The following is a 21608-nucleotide window of genomic DNA, read 5'->3' as shown; positions in this document are numbered from 1 at the left end:
AAAGGGAAGGAGAGAAAAAGGAGGTTTTAATGATTCTAACTCAAAGTGACGAACCAAATCCAGATGACTGTGAATTTGACATCCTCAAATTAAATTGGATAATGAGGATGTTCTTAAAATTTGGTATGAATTGTTAAGTTACCTTCCAGAGGAAAAACGAACTGACCAGAGAGAGTTATTGAAATCACATGGGCAAGTTTGTAGTGATAAATTGGGTAGTATTAAAATGGCTATACATGATGTAGATGTAGGAAATGCTGTTCCTATCAAACAACATTCATATAGACTTAATCCTTTAAAATTGGCACAGGTTAACAAAGAGATTGAGAGTATGCTTAAAATGGCATAATTGAAGTGGGTAGCAGCCAATGGAGCTCACCCATAGTGATGGTACCTAAACCAGACGGTACCCAACGGTTGTATGTGGACTATAGAAAGGTGAATGCAGTTACAAGAACTGACTCTTACCCTATCCCACGTTTGAATGATTGCATTGAGAAAGTAGGACAATCTGCTTTTATTTCCAACTTCCAGATATGGAAAGAACATTTAAAGCATCGTATGGAGTTCTTCGATCGACTTCAGGTGGCGGGGTTGGTAATGAAACTAGCCGAAAGTGAATTTGCCGGAGCCCGAGTAACTTTCCTTGAGGGGTTTCTGATATCCTCAAGAGGAAGGGAAATAATGCGATTTCTTAGAATGAGTGGATTTAATCGAACTTTAGTGCAAACGTTTTGTGGCGTGATTACTCCACTGATGGAATTGCTGAAGAAACGTAAAAATATTCAATCGACAGCGTACTTTCAACAGGCATTTGACTGCCTGAAAGCTGTGATCACCAATGTCCCTGTATTGGAGAATTGCAAGGGACTATGTGGTCAGATTGAACTAAAGTATCTGATTCTAAAGAGAAATGCAGAGTAGTAGAGGAATGGATGGATCATTATCACAGAATTTACAGAGCAGAAGGAGGCCATTCAGCCCATCGAGTCTGCACCGGTTCTTGGAAAGAGCTCCCTACCCAAGGTCAACACCGCCAACCTATCCCCATAACCCAGTAACCCCACGGGCAATTTTGGACACTAAGGACAATTTATCATGGCCATTCCACCTAACCCGCACATCTTTGGACTGTGGGAGGAAACCAGAGCACCCGGAGATAAACCCACGCAGACACGGGGAGGATGTGCAGACTCCGCACAGACAGTGACCCAAGCCAGAATCGAACCTGGGACCCTGGAGCTGTGAAGCAATTGTGCTATCCACAAGGCTACCGTGCTGCCCCCGTGCAGAGATCTCGTGCAGAGATTTTGTTCAAAGAGACTGTCAATCGAGAAGGATTTCGGTTGGAGGAAGAATAACAAAGAAAAAATGGACTATATTATTATACCTGTTTGCATGTGTTGTTTTTTTTTAAGCGAAAGTGTATATTTACTGTGTATATTTCTTAGTGAATGGTGCAAAAGTGAAAAATGAAACCATCTTGAAATTGAAGTTTTTTTTTCTTGGGTGGAGGTGTCATGTAAGAGTACCTTTAAGACATGGATGTTTGAGCAATGTACCTTTAAGAAAACAGTGATGCCAGAGAGTGGGTGGAGCTGGGCTTTAGGTCAGCCATTTTTCAGGTTTTTACTTTCAGTTTAAAAAGCACCTTGTGTGTGTCTGTGTGTTTCCAGGGAGCTGCAAGTTTGAAAAGAGCTTGGGAGTGTCTGTGTTAGCAGGGAGCTGGATCTCTGACATAAAAGACCATCCTTGGATCATTTAGGTGATTTAAACTGATGATTGTAAAGCCTTTAACCTGATGTGATTCTGTTTCAAGGTGTTAAGTCTCTTGGAAGTTTGAAGGAACAGTTTAAGCAATTATTTACTGTTGCAATATTTTCTGAGTTATCTTTGAAGTAAGCTGTGGTAAGAGATCCAATGTTTATTTAAGATGTTCAGTTGAGTTCATGGAATAAACAATGTTTTGTGTTTAAAAACCCACGTGTCCATAATTGTAATCCCACACCTAGGGAAAAAGCCATGTGCTAGCAAAAGCAACAAATCCATTAAAGGGAGAGATCGGTAGAACTTTCTGATACATTTTGGGGTTCGGAAAACGCCTCGCCCATAACAGTACCTAAAACAGCCTGTCTCTAAATATCGGAAAGACCAAGGAACTGATCATCGACGCCATGAGGCGTTGCACAACACACACACCCGTCTGCATCAATGGGTGCGAAGTGGAGATGGTCGATAGCTTTACATCTCTGGGGGTCGCCATCACCAACAGTCTGTCCTGGTCCACTCACGTTGATGCAACAAGCTAGAAAGCCCAACATCGTTTCTACCTCCGAAGGAAGGACAAGAAATTCGTCATGTCTGCTTCGACTCTCACAAACTTGTACAGATGCGCCATACAGAGCATCCTATCGGGCTGCATCACAGCTTGGTATGGCAACTGCTCGGTCCAACTTCGCAAGAAACTGCAATGTGGTGAACTCAGCCCAACCCATCACACAAGCATGCCACACGCACAGTGATTCTGCCTACAACTCCCGCTGCCTCAGGACAGCAGACAACATTATCAGAAACCCTCCCACCCAGGTTTGACTTTTTACAGACTATTTCATCAGGCAGAAGGCACTGAAGTCTGAAGACCCGCACATCCAGACATAGGAACAGCTTCTTCCCCACAGCTACTAGACTCCTCAACAACTCTCCCTCGGACTGATCTGTTCCCTGTAAGAACACTATACACGACGCCCTATGCTGCTCTTGCTCATAGATTTACTTTGTTTGTCCACTTGTTCCGCACTGTAACCAATCACTGTTTGTCGATGTAGTCCATAGTGTCCAAAATTGCCCTTAGTGTTGGGTGGGGTTAGTGGGTTATGGGGATAGGGTGGGGGTGTTGACGTTGGGTAGGATGCTCTTTCCAAGAGCCGGTGCAGACTCGAAGGGCCGAATGGCCTCCTTCTGCACTGTAAATTCTATGATCTTTGACTCCAGCCCCGTGTTCAATGTTGGAAATGCAGTGTTTTTCAATAAAATGAATTCCCATCACATTCAGGGACTTTTATGAATGGACTGATGTGAAGCACTTCAATATTATTTCCAAGATGTTTCCACACAGTGTGAAAGGCCCCCGCTGAAAGACTGGAATCAACCAGCATTTGACAGCAAAAACAAACGCTCCCGGCTTCACAGAGGAATCCGTCGATCATCGGAACACACATTTCACGATGGACATTTTCTGATCATTCAGTTACAGGTTTCTACTCCTGCCTGGCTTTATTCCCCAGGAAATAGGGATTATATTCTTTCAGCGAGTCGTGAAAGTATACTTGGAGCAGATTAATGGTAAATTATTGTGGTACGATGAGACTATTGCTGGTTGAAAGGTAAACTTTCCAGAAAGTGCCTTCATATTGTGGTTGCTAGCAAATCGGCACCACATATAAAACAAAACACAGCTTAACTCGTAAACTTAAATTAAACTAATTAATTAATCAGTGATGGCTGGTCAGGTGATGTGCTTGAGCTGCTTGATGTGGGAGCTGGCAGATCGCATTCCGAGCTGCAGCGACCACATCTGCAGTAAGTGTTGGCTGCTCGAAGAGCTCCGGCTCAGAGTTGATGAGCTGGAGTCTGAGCTTCAAACACTGAGGCACATCCGGGAGGGGGAGACTTACCTGGACACTGTGTTTCAGGAGGCAGTCACACCTGTCAGAGTAACTAGTTTAAATCCTGCCAGTGGCCAGGGACAGCAGGGTGTGACTGCAGGTCAGGCAGTTAAAGGGAACCAGCAGTCAGGATCTCAGGAGTCTCAGCCCTTGACCCTGTCCAACAGGTGTGAGGCACTTGCTCCCTGTGTGGATGGCGAACAGGGCTGCAGGAAGGATGAGTCAGCTGACCAAGGCACCATGGTTCAGCAGGCCATTCAAGGGGAGGGAGTAAAGAGGCAAGTTGTAGTTGTAGGGGATTCTATTATCAGGGGGATAGATAGTATCCTTTGTGAGCATGATAAAGAGTCCCGCATGGTACGTTGCCTGGTATTTCTGACCGGCTTGAAAGGATACTGGAGAGGGAGGGGCAGGATCCAGTTGTTGTGGCCCATGTCAGTACCAACAACATAGGCAAGTCTAGGAAACAGGACCTGTTTAGAGATTATAAAGAGCTAGGATTCAAATTAAAAAACAGGTCCTCAAGGGTCATAATCTCCGGATTACTGCCCGAGCCACGTGCAAATTGGCATAGGGAGGCAAGAATAAGGGAAGTTAACACGTGGCTGAAAGAGTGGTGTGGGAAAGAGGGGTTCCTTTTCATGGGACACTGGCATCAGTTTTGGGACAGGGGGGACCTATACCGTTGGGATGGTCTCCACCTGAACCGAGCTGGGACCAGTGTTCTGGCGAAAAGAGTAAATAGAGTGGTCAATAGGACTTTAAACTAAAGATTGGGGGGCAAGGGAAAGTCAGGGAAACAAGAGGTGAAGTAGTAATCAGTGGGAAGCGGAGCTGCTTAGGAATACAAAAAAGCACGAAAAGACAAAACTCAGGAGAGGTTACGATAGTCCCCATCCCACAAAATATGACACAGTGTATGGAAAGGCTCAGTAAACCAAGGTCCACCACACTAAGAAAACAAAAAGGGACGGTCAATAGAGAATTAAAGGTGCTATATTTAAATGCGCGCAGTGTACGGAACAAGGTAGATGAGCTTGTGGGCCAGATTATGACTGGCAGGTATGATGTGGTAGGCATCACAGAGACATGGTTGCAGGGGGTTCAGGACTGGCATTTAAACATCCAGGGATTCACAACCTATCGAAAAGACAGAGAGGTGGGCAGAGGGGGCGGGGTTGCCTTGTTAATTAGGAATGAAATTAAATCAATAGCACTAAACGACATAGGGTCAGATGATGTGGACTCTGTGTGGGTAGAGTTGAGGAACCACAAAGGCAAAAAAACATAATGGGAGTTATGTACAGGCCTCCAAACAGTGGTCAGGACCGGGGGCACAAAATGCACCACGAAATCGAAAGTGCATGTCAGAAAGGCAAGGTCACAGTGATCATGGGGGACTTCAATATGCAGGTGGACTGGGTAAATAATGCTGCCAGTGGACCCAAGGAAAGGGAATTCATTGAATGTTTACAGGAGGACTTTTTGGAACAGCTTGTGATGGAGCCTGCGAGGGAACAGGCCATACTGGACTTAGTGTTATGTAATGAGCATGACTTGATTAAAGATCTTAAAGTAAAGGAGCACTTAGGAGACAGTGATCATAATATGGTAGAATTCAATCTCCAATTTGAAAGAAAGAAGGTAGAATCAGATGTAAAGGTGTTACACTTAAATAAAGGTAACTACAGGGGCATGAGGGAGGAACTGATAAAATCGACTTGGAGCAGAGCCTAGTGGGAATGACAGTAGAACAGCAATGGCAGGAGTTTCTGGGAGTAATTGAGGACACAGTACAGAGGTTCATCCCAAAGAAAAGAAAGATTATCAGAGGGGGGATTCGGCAGCCATGACTGACAAAGGAAGTTAGGGAATGCATCAAACAAAAGAGAAAGCCTATAAATGTGGCAAAGAGTAGTGGGAAGTCAGAAGATTGGGAAGGCTACAAAAACAAACAGAGGATAACAAAGAGAGAAATAAGGAAAGAGAGGATCAAATATGAAGGTAGGCTAGCCAGTAACATTACGAATGATAGTAAAAGTTTCTTTAAATACATTAAAAACAAACGGGAGGCAAAAGTTGACATTGGCCCGCTCCAAAATGACACTGGTAATCTAGTGATGGGAGACAAGGAAATAGCTGTGGAATTAACTAAGTACTTTGCGTCAGTCTTCAGTGTAGAAGACATGAGTAAAAGCCCAACAATTCCGGAGAGTCAGGGGGCAGAGTTGAATATGGTAGCCATCACAAAGGAGGAAGTGCTAGAGAAATTAAGAGGTCTAAAAATTGATAAATCTCCGGGCCCAGATGGGCTACATCCCAGAGTTCTAAAGGAGATAGTGAAGAAAAAGTGGAGGCGTTAGTTATGATCTTTCAAAAGTCACTGGAGTCAGGGAAAGTCCCCTAACCTCGGTTGTTGGCAAGATTCTAGAATCCATTGTTAAGGATGAGATTTCTAAATTCTTGGAAGTGCAGGGTCGGAGTAGGAGAAGTCAGCATGGATTTAGTAAGGGGAGGTCGTGCCTGACAAACCTGATAGAGTTCTTTGAAGAGATAATAAATAGGTTAGACCAAGGAGAGCCAATGGATGTTATCTATCTTGACTTCCAAAAGGCCTTTGATAAGGTGCCTCGCGGGAGACTGCTGAGTAAAATAAGGGTCCATGGTATTCGAGGCAAGGTACTAACATGGATTGACGATTGGCTGTCAGGCAGAAGGCAGAGAGTTGGGATTAAAGGTTCTTTTTCGGGATGGCAACCGGTGACGAGTGGTGTCCCGCAGGGTTCAGTGTTGGGGCCACAGCTGTTCTCTTTATATATTAACGATCTAGATGACGGGACTGGGGGCATTCTGGCTAAGCTTGCCGATGATACAAAGATAGGTGGAGGGGCAGGTAGTATGGAGGAGGTGGGGAGGCTGCAGAAAGATTTAGACAGTTTAGGAGAGTGGTCCAAGAAATGGCTGATGAAATTCAACGTGGGCAAGTGCGAGGTCTTGAACTTTTGAAAAAAGAATAGAGGCATGGACTATTTTCTAAACGGTGACAAAATTCATAATGCTGAAGTGCAAAGGGACTTGGGAGTCCTAGTCCAGGATTCTCTAAAGGTAAACTTGCAGGTTGAGTCCGTAATTAAGAAAGCAAATGCAAAGTTGTCATTCATCTCAAGAGGCTTGGAATATAAAAGCAGGGATGTACTTCCGAAGCTTTATAAAGCATTAGTTAGGCCCCATTTAGAATACTGCGAGCAATTTTGGGCACCACGCCTCAGGAAGGACATACTGGCACTGGAGCGGGTCCAGCGGAGATTCACACGGATGATCCCAGGAATGGTAGGCCTAACATACGATGAACGTCTGAGGATCCTGGGATTATATTCATTGTAGTTTAGGAGGTTATGGGGAGATTTAATAGAAACTTACAAGATCATGAATGGCTTAGATAGGGTGGATGTAGGGCAGTTGTTTCCATTAGCAGGGGGAGACTAGGACACGGGGGCACAGCCGTAGAATAAAAGGGAGTCACTTTAGAACAGAGATGAGGAGAAATTTCTTCAGCCAGAGAGTGGTGGGTCTGTGGAATTCATTGCCACAGAGGGCGGTGGAGGCCGGGACGTTGAGTGTCTTTAAGACAGAAGTTGATAAATTCTTGATTTCTCGAGGAATTAAGGGCTGTGGAGAGAGAGAGAGGGTAAATGGAGTTGAAATCAGCCATGATTGAATGGTGGAGTGGACTCGATGGGCCGAATGGCCTTACTTCCGCTCCTATTTCTTATGGTCTAATATTTAGCGGATTCGTCCATGACGAGACTGAAGAACGATCACTCGTCTATCCAATCGGTGAGGTCTGCATCAGCGTGAGACAATATTAACAGAGTGAGAACCAGGTTAATTAGATTCAGATCACACGGTTACAATAGAACTGAATCAGGAAAACCCCGCCTTCGCAGCCTTGCCACTCGGCTGAGGTATCGTGATCCTCAGGTTAAATCACCATCAGTCAGATCTCACCGTCAACGGGGAAAGCAGCCTTTGGTTATCAGGGACTGCAGCGACTTAATTTACTTTGGAACTGGATCAATTTATGATGTTTCCAGGATGCGACTTCCCTCAGACTGATCAAATGATTGGCAGCCGGAAAATTAGCGCCCATTGAGGAGTTACTGGTACCTGAGGCTTAGTTGGAGTATTGGTTAAAAAGGTTAATCATGAAATCTAGAGATGAAAAGCCGGGAAAGTGGGCATGAGGATCATCATGAAATCATTAAAATGTAAAAGGTGGCCATTCGGCCCATCGACTCTGCACCGACCCTCTGAAAGAGTCCCTATGCCCCAACCACATCCCTGTAACGCACTACCCAACTTTATAAACACAAAGGGGCAATTTAGCATGGGCATTCCACCTAACCCACACACATTTGGACGTGCGAGGAAATCGCAGCACCCGGAGGAAACCCATAGACACAGAAAAAAAGTGCAAACTCCATACAGTCAGTGACTAAAGGCTGGAATTGAACCCGGATCGCGGGAGCTGTGAGGTAGCCACTGTGACAACGTGCCACCGTATGAGGTCATAACACGTCATATATCAGATCAAGCATGATCTCATTGAAATACAGAGCACATTCGATAGGCTGAATGGTCTACTTCTGCTCCTCCGTCTTATACCCTGATATTGTGTAAATGTGTTCCGGTTCTTGTGTAAAACTCTTGTTAAAACAACACAGACACCGTATGTCGACTGCGTCTGATTATCTGGCGCAGAGAAGGCGATTGTGGAATACATGTCGTACCCATCAAACTCTGCTACTCACCTGACTGAGATTTGTTCTGGATCTGTAAATCACAGGTAGTGTTCGCGAGTGGAGGGAACAGTCTGCACCTCAGTCTCTGGAACAGGTTGTGAGAGCAGGATGCCTTCATTATGAGTCAATGTCTGGTACTTTTTGTGAGAGTGGAATTCAGTCTCTATCAGACATTGGTACTGAATGTCAGTGTGAAAATATTTCTGCATCTGTCAATCACAATTACTGTTTGGGAAAAGTGAGATGAATCCGTAACATCATCGCGGCTGTGACTGACAGAGAAAGACACAGAGAAATGCAGGAAGGGACTATCAGGACACACACACAATGACACACCGAAAAGGTGCCGATATGAAGAAACTGTTTTTTTCGGAAAATGTGTTTTCTGCTGTGGAACTGTGCTCTCTGCTGTGTGACCGTGCTCTCTGCTGTGTAACTGTGCTCTCTCTGTCGGAACCGTTACTCTGCTGGTGACAGATCTTCACTGTGGTTGTGTCAAATCGTTCCCTGTTGTGTAAATGTGTTCCCAGTTGTGGAAATTGATCCGCCTGAAGCAGAACCTTTCTGCGCCATTACTGAGACGAAATTTCAATTCCAGATTTGTTAAATCTTGTCACCAAGGGTTAGTTCAGACCTCTGGATTCCCAGTCCAGCGACATAACCTTGCCTTCTTGTTGTGAAGACAGTTCATTCAGCATCAATCTTTTCCGATAATAGTAAGGAAGCGCCCAACATGGGGCTCGAACCCACGACTCTGGGATTAAGAGTTCCATGCTCTACCGACTGAGCTAGCCGAGCTGGTGCTGCATTGCCCATTAAACATCTTCTTGTGGAGAGTGGCTGCGGTGCTCATTCGGAGGGTAAGTAATGACTTGTTGGGCCAAATGGCTTTCTGCGCTGGAGAATCTACGATTCTATGAAGCAAGGAGGTTGATGCGTTCAAATGCTTCTGCTATAATGTCCACTCCTGACACCATGTAGAAATGGTCGTCTTTGAATCACTGGAAACCAAGGAGTTGTAATAAAAAAATAATTGATTTAATAATTGAGCTGCTCCTCCTGGCTTGTGCTCTGACCGCGATCCGGGGAGAATTGCAGGAATCCAGACACGTGATCATTTTAGTTGCGTCATCACGTGACCATTCGGTCTCCACTGGTCTCCCTCGGTGCTCTAATTTCTAGATTCATCATTTTAATTTTCATCCAGACTGGGAAGTTTAGTGCTGCTGCATTTGAAAAGGAACATGAATTTCTGATATTTTTCTAATGTAACTGATGTTGTTACACAAACTATTTAATCAGTGGAATTGTGCGTTTAGGGAACTCAGATTTTCGAATATCTGAAGGCTTCTTTCCAAATCGAATGGTTATTTTCCACAAGATTCAACCCCTCCTCACATAAACCCCGGGGCCGCTTTGATCGCTTGAATGCAATGACTTCCTGGAGTGATTCCAGGCCGGCTTTCGAATGTATTCTGTCGACCAAATTACTGTTGAGTGATGCAGCTGTGATGGCCGAGTGGTCAAGTCGTTGGACTTCAAATCCAATAGCGTTCCCCCCCCCCCGCAGATTCAACTGTGATTCGAAATGTTTGTTCAACTCCCCGGAAAAGCTGCCGGCTCGACAATGAATCGGAATTTCGGTTGGTTGTCTGTTAACGGTATTAACATTTATCGAATTCAGTTTTTTGGAAAAACGTTCTTTTTGGAAACTAAACGAAACATAAAGATAAATAAGGAGTTCACACTCAAAGCAACAATCAATAAATAATAACGTTTCCTGCAACGTTCGGAAGGAGAAGCAGCAACGGCAGCGAATGGAAACGTGGTTCGGTTTCATTCAGGTGAATGTATTTCTGGGTAAAAAGATCGTGGCAGAAATTGAACATTTAAAAAATATATTTTCTTGTTCTCTTTCTGTTGTCTCTGTTTCTTTCTCTCTCCCTCACTCACTGTTTTTGTGCTTCTCCGGGGACTGATTGGATACACAGTGAAACTCAGCCCCATCTCATCCCAACTCTTTTGGACGAATACGTCCTGGTGATGGACGGTCGTGAATCAGTAGAAGAATCGACAAACTATTCCATTCTTGCTCTGTAAGAAGTTCCATTCCTGGTTGTGAGGTGGCTCTGGGATAAAGGGATCGAGAGAGAACGAGTCTGACTCTTACTCTGCAAATCATTTCGTGCGCACTTGTAGAAAGTGGATGTGTCTGAGAACAGGAGAAAAGCAGATCATGGGGGTGTGATTGATTTTACTGAGCCGGACCTAGAAAAGTGAAGGAAACTTCTAAACAGTCAGCTTCTGTCTAAGAGCTGGTAAGGAATTACGGCTGACATTGAGGCAGTTCATAGTGAATTCTTACAGCAAATCGAATCTTGAAGCGGTGTTGGCATATTGTTTTCGTAGAGACTGACATAGTTTCTGAAAAGATCAGTTGTGCTTGTTTTTGTTTTGTCCAGTAGTTTGGGGAATCTATTTGGAGCGGGTGCAGTTGGTCAATAACAGTGCTTCTTGCTTGCCCAGCTCACCGGGCAGCAGCAGCTCCATTCCTCGCCAAAGGTGTGGACACAAACGGCAAACCCACGTTATTGTATCCCCGTGGAGGTTCGAACCCCGTTCGCAGCGGCTCTGCTCCGGAATATTTACTCAGCTCCATAAACAAACCACTGACCACACAAATGATCGGCGCTCCCTATGCATCTCATTGATGGTTTTCACCCAATTTGGCTGTTTCGGGAATGAAAGTAAAAATTTATCGCGTCTGGTAATTAGTATTTTTAAATAAACTACACTAAACATATGAAACAATACTTAATAAATGATAATTAACGAATATTAATCAATATTTAAAAAGTGTTCTGCAACGATTGGAAGGAAATGCCCATCCCATCAGATCAGGATATGTTGGGAATGGACCGGAGTGAAACATTCCCAGACCATGTCCAACATGTTTCTCCTCAGCATGAAAACTCCCCGCGGAAACACTGAAACAGACACTCATTTGATCACATCATTATTAACATCACTTACACCTTAACCATGAGGCCACTGATGAAGTCATGATGACTTCGAATTTCTCCTAAAATGCCAACTGAACCCACTGACTGGCAGAAACACATTACCCACATGATTGGCGAGGCGCATCGACAGACCGACTTGGCGAGTGGTGCAAACTGACATCACTGCTTCTGATCAGCTCCAGAACAGAGAGATAAATGTCACATTGTCCTTTCATATTTCTGATTTATAATTGTGTGGGGAAACTGATGGGCTTTGGACGCAATTAAAAGTTGCTTCAAGTGAGATCAAATCAGCGGCTGGCTCGTTGGTCTGGGGAGACCTGTGCCACACAAAGCAACAGAGTCTGCAGATAGAGAATGAATCGAATATTCACATGTCACACCAGAGAACACGTAGGAGAACAATTCAGCAGTCAAGGGCATTGAGCCTCTGATCTCCGGGTAAGCGTTCTGCAAGGCGGCCTTCAGGACGCGCGACAAGGAAAATCGCCGAACAGAAACTTCTAGCCAAGTTCCGCAGATATGAGTATGGCCTCAACCGGGACCTTGGATTCATGTCGCATTACATTTTTCCCCCACCATCTGGCCTGGGCTCGCGAAATCCTACCAACTGTCCTGGTGTGAGCCAATTCACAGCCCTTTAACCTCGGGTTACCCACTATCTGGTTTAGCACAGGGCTAAATCGCTGGCTTTAAAAGCCGACCGAGTCAGATCAGAAGCACGGTTCAATTCCCGGATCAGCCTCCCCGCAAAGGCGACGGAATGTGGCTTTTCACAGTAACTTAATTTGAAACCTACTTGTGACAATAAGCGATTTTCATTTCATCTCTGGACCTGTAAAGACTTAATTACCTGCAAATGCTGGCATTCAAAGCATTGTCTTGCATTTTTGACTTTGCCTATATATATGTTTCCGAAACATACCTCTTCATTCACCTGAGGAACGAGCAGTGCTCCGAAAGCTAGTGTTTGAAACACACCTGTTGGACTTTAACCTTGTGTTGTCAGACTTGTTACTGTGCACAGCAGGGGCTGACAGATAAAGAGTCATTCACCACCCAAATGTCTATATGCACCTCCCCCAACACACGCGCATGCCCACTGCCACTGAAAGTTTTGTCATGATTCTGATATGCAGACGTTTTAACGGAAACTAGCAAACAACATAATGATTTTATCCACTCAATAACAATATCAGAGATTGATCATTACAGATTTAGTTCAACCTTCACACAGATTTTCAGAGTATGAAAGATATTGAATGAATGACAGACTCTCATACAGTCCCAGAGACTCTCGCAAAGCGATTTAACTGAATCCCAAAGACAGATTGTTGCAGAAGATATGTAACAATCCGAAGAATGATTAGTATATTACAAATATGGAATGAATCTGACTCTGCCATATAGTGTCAGGGACTGAAATATGCAGCAATTGTATTTCAAAATTGATCGCACTTAGCAGGGTGTTAGTGTCAAATAACCGGATGGTGCGAATCCTCAATGTGCAAAGGGGACCTTGTCGCCACAAGGACTGTGTAATGGTCACTCTGAACGTCAAGACTATGGGAGACAGAGCTCCACAGACTGAATCCTACTTTCCACAGACCACCACTGACTGAATCATGGTGAATACCAAGAGTTGAATTATGTTGTCAACACTCACATAGAAATGGCACACAGAATAAAATGGCGAGATCGTGGAAAATGTGGACCGTTTTCCATGACCGGAAGCCACCACTGGAAAAAGGCAGATCCATGAAACAGGATTCGCCCTCACCTCCAATGTGTCAGCTCCGCCTTCAGCAGATTGAGAAAGAGAATACTTGAAGAGCAACTTCATGACAGAATCGTTCGGAGTGACCATTGCACAGTGCTGACTCAGCAACGGCAAAGACTGGTCCCGTATGTGTTTTATTCTGTTCTCAGTGGAGGCCAACAAACCAAAAATGCTCCAATTTACCCAATGATCCCAGTACGAAAAGCAAGGGACAAAAATTGTTTCTTTTGATTTTATTTCAACAACGAAACAAAATTGAACAGGAATTAAAAAGCGCATTGAGCTGATACAATAGGCTTCGGGACGCAATGATAAGCTGGTTTGAGTGACGTTTGCATGTCGGTTGGCTCGTTGGTCTCGGGGTATGATTCTCGCATAGGGACTTCCGTTAACGATAAAATGCGAAAGGTCCCGGATTCAAATCCCGGACGAGCCCTGTTTATGTTTAATCAGTACGATCCATGTGGTGTCATTGACTGAAATCGGGAGCAAGTTTGAGCTCCAGAGAATGTGTCAATACAGAACACGCGAAGAAACGAACGCGACATTTAAAGACCGTTTCACCATGGTGTAGGACTCTGAATTTATCCTCAGATATCAAGTAAAACAAACGAACGCTTGCGCATCCAGGTAGTTGGCTGAATGCAATGTTTGTATGTAACCCCAATAAACCTTTGATTTATTTGCTGAATCTCCGCCTTAAAAATAATCAATGTGCCGCTTCCGCCGCCTTCTGAGGCAGAGTTCCAAAGTCGCACAACTCTCTGGGAGTGAGAAATTTCCACATCTCCATCCGAAAAGGGCGGCATCCTTGTTTTTAACTGCCCAGTAGTTCTGGTCTCACCCACAAGCAGCGACATCCTTTCCACGTCCACCTTGCCAAGACCATTCAAAATCTGATGTACTTCAATCAAATCAACTGTCACTCTTCACATCTCCATTGGAAACAAGTGCAGTCTGTCTAACCTTTCCTCATTAGAAAACCCGCTCATTCCTGGACCAATCGAGGAAACCTCCTCTGAACCGTATTTACCTAAATAAGGAAACCAAAACTGCACAGAATTAGCGAAATGTGTAGCTCCTGGAATAAAAGCGACAGTAGCAATATGGATATAAATGTGGTTGAATAATCAGAAACAGAATATAATGGCCAGTAGAGAATTTTCGGACTGGAAGAAGGTTTGTAGTGTTCGACATGGGTTCCTACTGGAATATTTGCTTTCCCTGGTATATAACAATGTGCTAGATCATGGTGTAGAGGGAACAGTTTCAAAGTTTGATGATGATACAAACTTGGAAATGTTCTGAACTGATACGTGGACAGTCTCGAACTTCAAACGACGAAAGATGATTTTCAGTCTGGAGACGTGTGAGATGAATGGTTTAGACTAGAAACCAGACAGGGGCTGGTTTAGCACACTGGGGTAAATCGCTGGCTTTTAAAGCAGACAAAAGCAGGCCAGCAGCACGGTTCAATTCCCATACCAGCCTTCACGAACAGGCGCCGGAATGTGGCGACTATGGGCTTTTCACAGTAACTTCATTTGAAGCCTACTTGTGACAATAAGCGATTTTCATTCATTCATTATGCATTTTTAAGGGAATATAGAATCATAGAATTTACAGTGCAGAGGTGGCCATTCGTACCATGGAATCTGCACCGGCTCTTCAAATAGCACCCCACTGAAGCCCATGCGTCCACCCTTTCCCCGTATCCCAGCAACCCCATCTAACCTAAGGGTAATTTAGCATGGCCAATCCACCTAAACTGCACATCTTTGGAGTGTGGTATTAAACCGGAGACCCGGAGGAAACCCACGCAGACACAGGGAGAACACAGACAGTGATCCAAGTGGGAATCGAACATGAGACCCGGCGCTGTGAAGCCACAGTGCTAACCACTATTCTACCGTGCTGTCCCTGAATCATGGTGAATACCAAGAGCTGAATTATGGTGTCAACACTCACATAGAAATGGCACACAGAATAAAATAGCGAGATCGTGGAAAATGTGGACCATTTTCCATGACCGGAAGCCACCACTGGAAAAAGGCAGATCCAGCAGATAGGATTCGCCCTCACCTTCAATGTGTCAGCTCAGCCTTCAGCAGATTGAGAAAGAGAATACTTGAAAAGCAGCTTCATGACAGAATCGTTCGGAGTGACCATTGCACAGTGCTTACTCAGCAACGGCAAAGACTGGTCCCGTATGTGTTTTATTCTGTTCGCAGTGGAGGCCAACAAACCAAAAATAACCCAATTTACCCAATGATCCCAGTACGAAAAGCAAGGGACAAAAATTGTTTCTTTTGATTTTATTTCAACAACGAAACTGCGAGGGCAGCATGGCGGCACAGTGGTCAGCACTACTGCCTCACGACGCCGAGGTACCAGATTCGATCCCGGCTCTGGGTCACTGTCCGTGTGAAGTTTGAACATTCTCCCGTGTTTGCGTGGGTTTCGCCCCCAGAATCCAATGATGTGCAAGCTAGGTGGATTGGCCACGCTAAATTGCCCCTTAATTGGGAAAAATTAATTGGGTACTCTAAATTATTTTAAAACAAGGTGAAGACTGCGGGTCCCGCTCCTGCTGTTTAATACAGATCACTATAACTGGCACAGTGAGCAGAAAGAAATTCGTGTTGTTTGTGTGAATTTCACTCCAATTTAAAACGCTCCTGAATGAAAGGGTCTGTGTCACACGGCTCCCGATCAGCCAGGAGATTGCACCAGTCCACAATAAATGTATTTATGCAATATATTTCTGGTGTTCTGTGTGTCATTACATTGGACTCTTACTCTGGTCTGAGACATTACCTTGTCCTTGTGCCCTGATGCTGCCCTTTTCATCCTGTTTCAGCAATAACTTTTTACTGGTATTAATTATGTAACTTACTTAGTGATTAAGTTATTCAGCCACTAGGAGTGTTTTAAGCTCATTTTGTAAACGGAACTTTGCGTGGCTCGTATTTTTGTCCCGTTTAACCAACCTATTTACTATGGTTGCAGACTGAGAACTTAGTTATTAATGTTGAAGATTGTCGTTTATTTAAACTAAGTTTCCACTCGAAACAAATTGATGCTGGTTATTACATAAGGAACCCATGGGTGATGAAAACAATTGGTGAATTTTATTTCAGGAGTGTCCACTCCTTTTCTGCCCGGACCTGCGGTATCTAATTAAATAATTCACCACTGTTATGGGCAGGAACTGAAGCTGGGTCAAATGCTGTGACAGTCACCACTATACCACCACCTGTCCCTGGGCAATGTTGCCCCCTCTGTATTTATAGAACGAATACACAAACAATGAAGCGGGTGAATGTATTAAATCAGGGATTCGATATTCTTGTAACCAATATGGCTGCAATGGGAATCTTTCATATTCCGATAGATCGGGTAGAGCTGGGTAGCTCAGTCAGAAATCAGATATCTGGGGATTTCAAGATGATTACTACAATGATAATATTTAACCATGTTAATGTTCTTTTGCTCCAATTGAAATGTGTTACGAATACAGCGTTACCGTGTTGTACAACTCGCGTTCAACCAGGAGACGGCAGCAGTGCGCAATAGTTTGGATATCCTGTTTGTGTCCACAGGTCTCGACAGGAATGGAGCTGCTGCTGCACGGGCAGCTGGACAAGCAAGAGGCACAGATATTAACCAACTGCACCCGCTCCAAATAGATTCCCCAGCTTATTGAACAAAACAAAAACAAGCACAAATCATATTTTAAGAAAGTATGACAGTGTCTCTGAAAACAATATACCAACACCTCATAAAGAATCGATTTGCCTAAACTAATTCAAGGTCAACCGTTTCAATATCAGCCTTAATTCCTTGCCAGTTCTCAGACAGGCGCCGACTGGTTAGAAGATTGCATCACTTTTCAAGGTCCTGCTCAATAAAATCAATCACAGGCCCATGATCTGCTTTCCTCCTGTTCTCAGACACATCCACTTTCTACAAGGGCGCACTAACTGGTTTTCAGAGTAAGAGTCAGACTGCAGTCACCTCGTTCTCTCTCGATCCCTTTATCTCAGAGCCACCTCACAACCAGGAATGGAACTTCTCACAGAGCCATGAATGGAATAGTTTGTCGATTCTTCCACTGATTCAGGACCGTCCATCACCAGGACGTGTTGGTCCAAAAGAGTTGGAATGAGATGGGGCTGAGTTTCACTGTGTATCCAATGAGTCCCCGGAGAAGAACAAAAGCAACGAGTGAGGGAGAGAGAAAGAGACAAAGAAACAGATGGAGACAAAGGAAAGAGAACAAGAAAATATTTTAAAAATATGTTCCATTTCTGCCACGATCTTTTTACCCAGAAATACATTCAGCTGAATGAAACCAAACCACGTTTCCATTCGCTGCCGTTGCTGCTTCTCCTTCCGAACGTTGCAGGAAATATTATTATTTACTGATTGCTGTTTTGGGTGTGAGTTCCTTATTCATCTGAATATTTCGTTCAGTCACCCCCCCAAAAATGTTAAATATCTGACTGAACTGGATTGCCGTTCAAACCGCTTATTTATAAACAATCGGAAAACGTATTAATTTTCGAGTCAGCGGCTTGTGCGGGGTATGAACAAATACATCGAATCACAGTCGCTGCGAGCGGGATTCGAATCTGCGCGGGGAAACCCCATTGGATTTCAAGTCCAACGCCTAAACCACTCGGCCATCGCAGCTGCATTCAATGCGTCATTCCTTAGTTATTTGGTCGATGGAATACATTCTAAAACCAGCCTGGAATCACTCCAGGAAGTTATTCCATTCAAGCGACCAATAGTCGGCCGGTGCAGACACGGTGGGCCGAATGGCCTCCTTCTGCACTGTAAATTCAACGATAATCTATGATTAATCTAGGAAAAAGGTTCGGCACAACATCGTGGGCCGAAGGGCCTGTACTGTGCTGTATTTTTCTATGTTCTGATAGTGTTTATGTGAGGAGGGGTTGATACTTCGTGGAAAATGGCCATTGGATTTGGAGAGAAGCCTTGAGAGACTCGAAAATCTCAACTCCCTAAACGCACAATTCCACTGATTTAATAGTTTGTGTAACAACATCAGTTACATTGGAAATATATTAGAAATTCAAATGGAACAGGACCTCACTTCCCAGTCTGGAAGAAAATTAAAATGATGGAATCTAGAAATTACGGCACAGAAAGAGACCTGTGCAGGCCGAATGGTCACGTGATGACCCGATGACGCAACTAACATGATCACGTGTCTGGATTCGAGCAGTTCTCCCCGGATCGCGGTCAGAGCACAAACCAGGAGGGGCTGCTCAATTATTAATTTAATTATTTTTTATTAAAAGACCTTGGTCGCCAGTCATTGAGAGACCAGAATTCCTACATGGTGTCAGGAGTGGGCAGTATGGCAGAAGGACTCCACCGCATCAACCTCCTTGTATCATCGAATCGTAAAATCTCCAGCCCAGAAGGAGGCCATTCGACCCAACGCGTCAACACTGATCCTCCGAATGAGCACCGCCGCTACTCTGCCATAAAGAGTGCAGCACCATCCCGGCTAGCTCAGTCGGTAACGCATGGTACTTTTAATTTCAGTATCGTGGGTTCGAGCCCCACGTTGAGGGCTTCCATATTAGTATCTTAAAATATTCATGCTGAATTAATTGCCTTCATAACAAAAACACAAGGTGATGTCGCTTGACTGGGAATCCAGGGGTCTGAACCCTTGGTGACAAGATTGAATAAATCAGGAATTGAAATTTCGTCTCCGTAATGGCGCAGAAAGGTTCTGCTTCAGACGGATCGATTTCCACAACCGGGAACACATTTACACAACAGGGAATGATTTGACACAACCAAAGAACAAAGAAATGTACAGCACAGGAACATGCCCTTCGGCCCTCCAAGCCCGTGCCGACCATGCTGCCCGACTAAACTACAATCTTCTACACTTCCTGGGTCCATATCCCTCTATTCCCATCCTAATCATGTATTTGTCAAGATGCCCCTTAAATGTCACTATCGTCCCTGCTTCCACCACCTCCTCCGGTAGCGAGTTCCAGGCATCCACTACCCTCTGCGTAAAAAACTTGCCTCGTACATCTACTCTAAACCTTGCCCCTCTCACCTTAAACCTAGTAATTGACCCCTCTACCCTGGGGAAAAGCCTCTGACTATCCACTCTGTCTGTGCCCCTCATAATTTTATAGACCTCTATCAGGTCTCCCCTCAACCTCCTTCATTCCAGTGAGAACAAACAGAGTTTATTCAACCGCTCCTCATAGCTAATGCCCTCCATACCAGGCAACATTCTGGTAAATCTCTTCTGCACCCTCTCTAAAGCCTCCACATCCTTCTGGTAGTGTGGCGACCAGAATTGAACACTATACTCCAAGTGTGGCCTAACTAAGGTTCTATACAGCTGCAACATGACTTGCCAATTCTTATACTCAATGCCCCGGCGAATGAAGGCAAGCATGCCCTATGCCTTCTTGACTACCTTCTCCCCCTGTGTTGCCCCTTTCAATGACCTGTAGACCTGCACTCCTAGATCTCTTTGACTTTCAATACTCTTGAGGGTTCTACCATTCACTGTATATTCCCTACCTGCATTAGACCTTCCAAAATGCATTACCTCACATTTGTCCGGATTAAACTCCATCTGCCATCTCTCCGCCCAAGACTCCAAACAATCTAAATCCTGCTGTATCCTCTGACAGTCCTCATCGCTATCCGCAATTCCACCAACCTTTGTGTCGTCTGCAAACTTACTAAACAGACCAGTTACATTTTCCTCCAAATCATTTATATATACTACAAAGAGCAAAGTTGCCAGCACTGATCCCTGTGGAACACCACTGGTCACAGCCCTCCAATTAGTGCAGTGCAGATCTGTCACCGGCAGAGTCATTGTTCCACGACAGAGAGAAGAGTCACACAGCAGAGAGCTCAGTTACACAGCTGAGAGCTCAGTTACACATCAGAGAGCACGGTTACACAGCAGGATATACATTTACAAACAGGGCCTCTCTGTGTGCAGCAGAAAACACATTTTCCTAAATACCCAATTTCTCCATCTCAGTATCTTGCTGGTTTGCACTGCACCTTTTCTGTGTGTCACTGTGTGTATCCTGATAGTCTCTTTCTGTGTGACTTTCTCTATCTTTTACAGCCATACTGATGTTACGTATTCATCTCACGTTTCCCAAACAAGAATTGTGATTGATAAATACAGAATGATTTCCACACTGACATTCAGTACCAATGTCTGATAGAGACTGAATCCCACCCTCACATACAGTACCAGACATTGACTGAGAGGGAAACCGAGAATGGGAGGCAGTGGCATACTGGACTCGGAACTGTAACTTTCTCTCTCCACAGATGTTGCCAGACCAGCCGAGTTATCCAACATTTTATATTTCTCTTTCAGGATTTTATGAAGAATTTCCATAGCGGCATTGCCCTTGTGCTCGACGCTTCTATTTATAAAGATTGGTCCCGGATGTCTATTGTTCTGTTCGCAGCGGAGGCCAACAAACCAGAAAGAACCAAATTGACCCAATGACCCCGATGAGAAAAGCAAGGGACAAAAAAGAGTTTCTTTCGATTTTACTTTAACAACCAAACCAAATTGAACAGGAATTAAAAAGCCCATTGAGTTGATAAAATAAATTTTGCTTGGGAGGTAATGGTAAAATGCTGTCAGCGGCACGCTGACCACCGGCTGGCTCGTTGGTCTAGTGGGATGATTCTCGCTTAGGATCTTCTGTTGCCATAAAATGAGAGAGATCCCGGGTTCAGATTGCGGACTGTGCAAATAACTTTTTTAAATCTGTACGATCGATATGGTGCCATTGACTGAACTCGGGAGTAGTTTGGAGGAAAGGGAGGGAGGGAGCGAGGGTCATGTTTACAGCTTAACCACTTCTTCACGCCAGTTCTTCGGCTGCCAACAGTACAGTCGAGGTGACCCAGTTGACCTCTTCCAGAATCCTCCTCTGCCGCTTCCACTGGATGAATTTCCTCATGTTTGTCCACTGGAGGGGTTCTTCGGCTACTTGTCTGTGAAAGCAGCACCGGAAGCAGCTGTGGAGACAGATTCAAATCTCCAGGATGCAACTCTCCAATTGGATACTTCACTTTGATCAGATCTTACACTCTCGTTTAGAGAATCATTGAATAGTTACAGATCAGGCGAAATCCATTTTTCCCACCGTGTCCACGTTGGTCGCCGAGAGCTGGCGGTAGTCCCGTGATAAAAACAGAAAATGCTGGAAAATCCCAGCAGGCCTGGCAGCATCTGTAGAGAGGGAAACAGAGTATGAGAAGCAGGGTCATACTTGACTCGGAA

At 44.5% G+C, this 21608-nt stretch overlaps 2 non-coding genes across 2 annotated transcripts; both read right to left on the bottom strand.

Moving 5' to 3' along the window:
* Positions 1–9192: 9192 nt before the first annotated feature.
* On the bottom strand, positions 9193–9265 carry trnak-cuu (transfer RNA lysine (anticodon CUU)). The gene has a single exon. It is a non-coding gene; the product is annotated as a tRNA-Lys (tRNA).
* An 8618-nt stretch (positions 9266–17883) lies between these two features.
* Positions 17884–17965, bottom strand: trnas-uga (transfer RNA serine (anticodon UGA)). The gene has a single exon. It is a non-coding gene; the product is annotated as a tRNA-Ser (tRNA).
* Positions 17966–21608: the final 3643 nt, after the last annotated feature.

Source organism: Scyliorhinus torazame, chromosome 24, assembly GCF_047496885.1.
Source record: "Scyliorhinus torazame isolate Kashiwa2021f chromosome 24, sScyTor2.1, whole genome shotgun sequence".
Lineage (NCBI taxonomy): Eukaryota > Metazoa > Chordata > Chondrichthyes > Carcharhiniformes > Scyliorhinidae > Scyliorhinus > Scyliorhinus torazame.
This window is presented reverse-complemented; position numbering and strand designations above follow the sequence as displayed.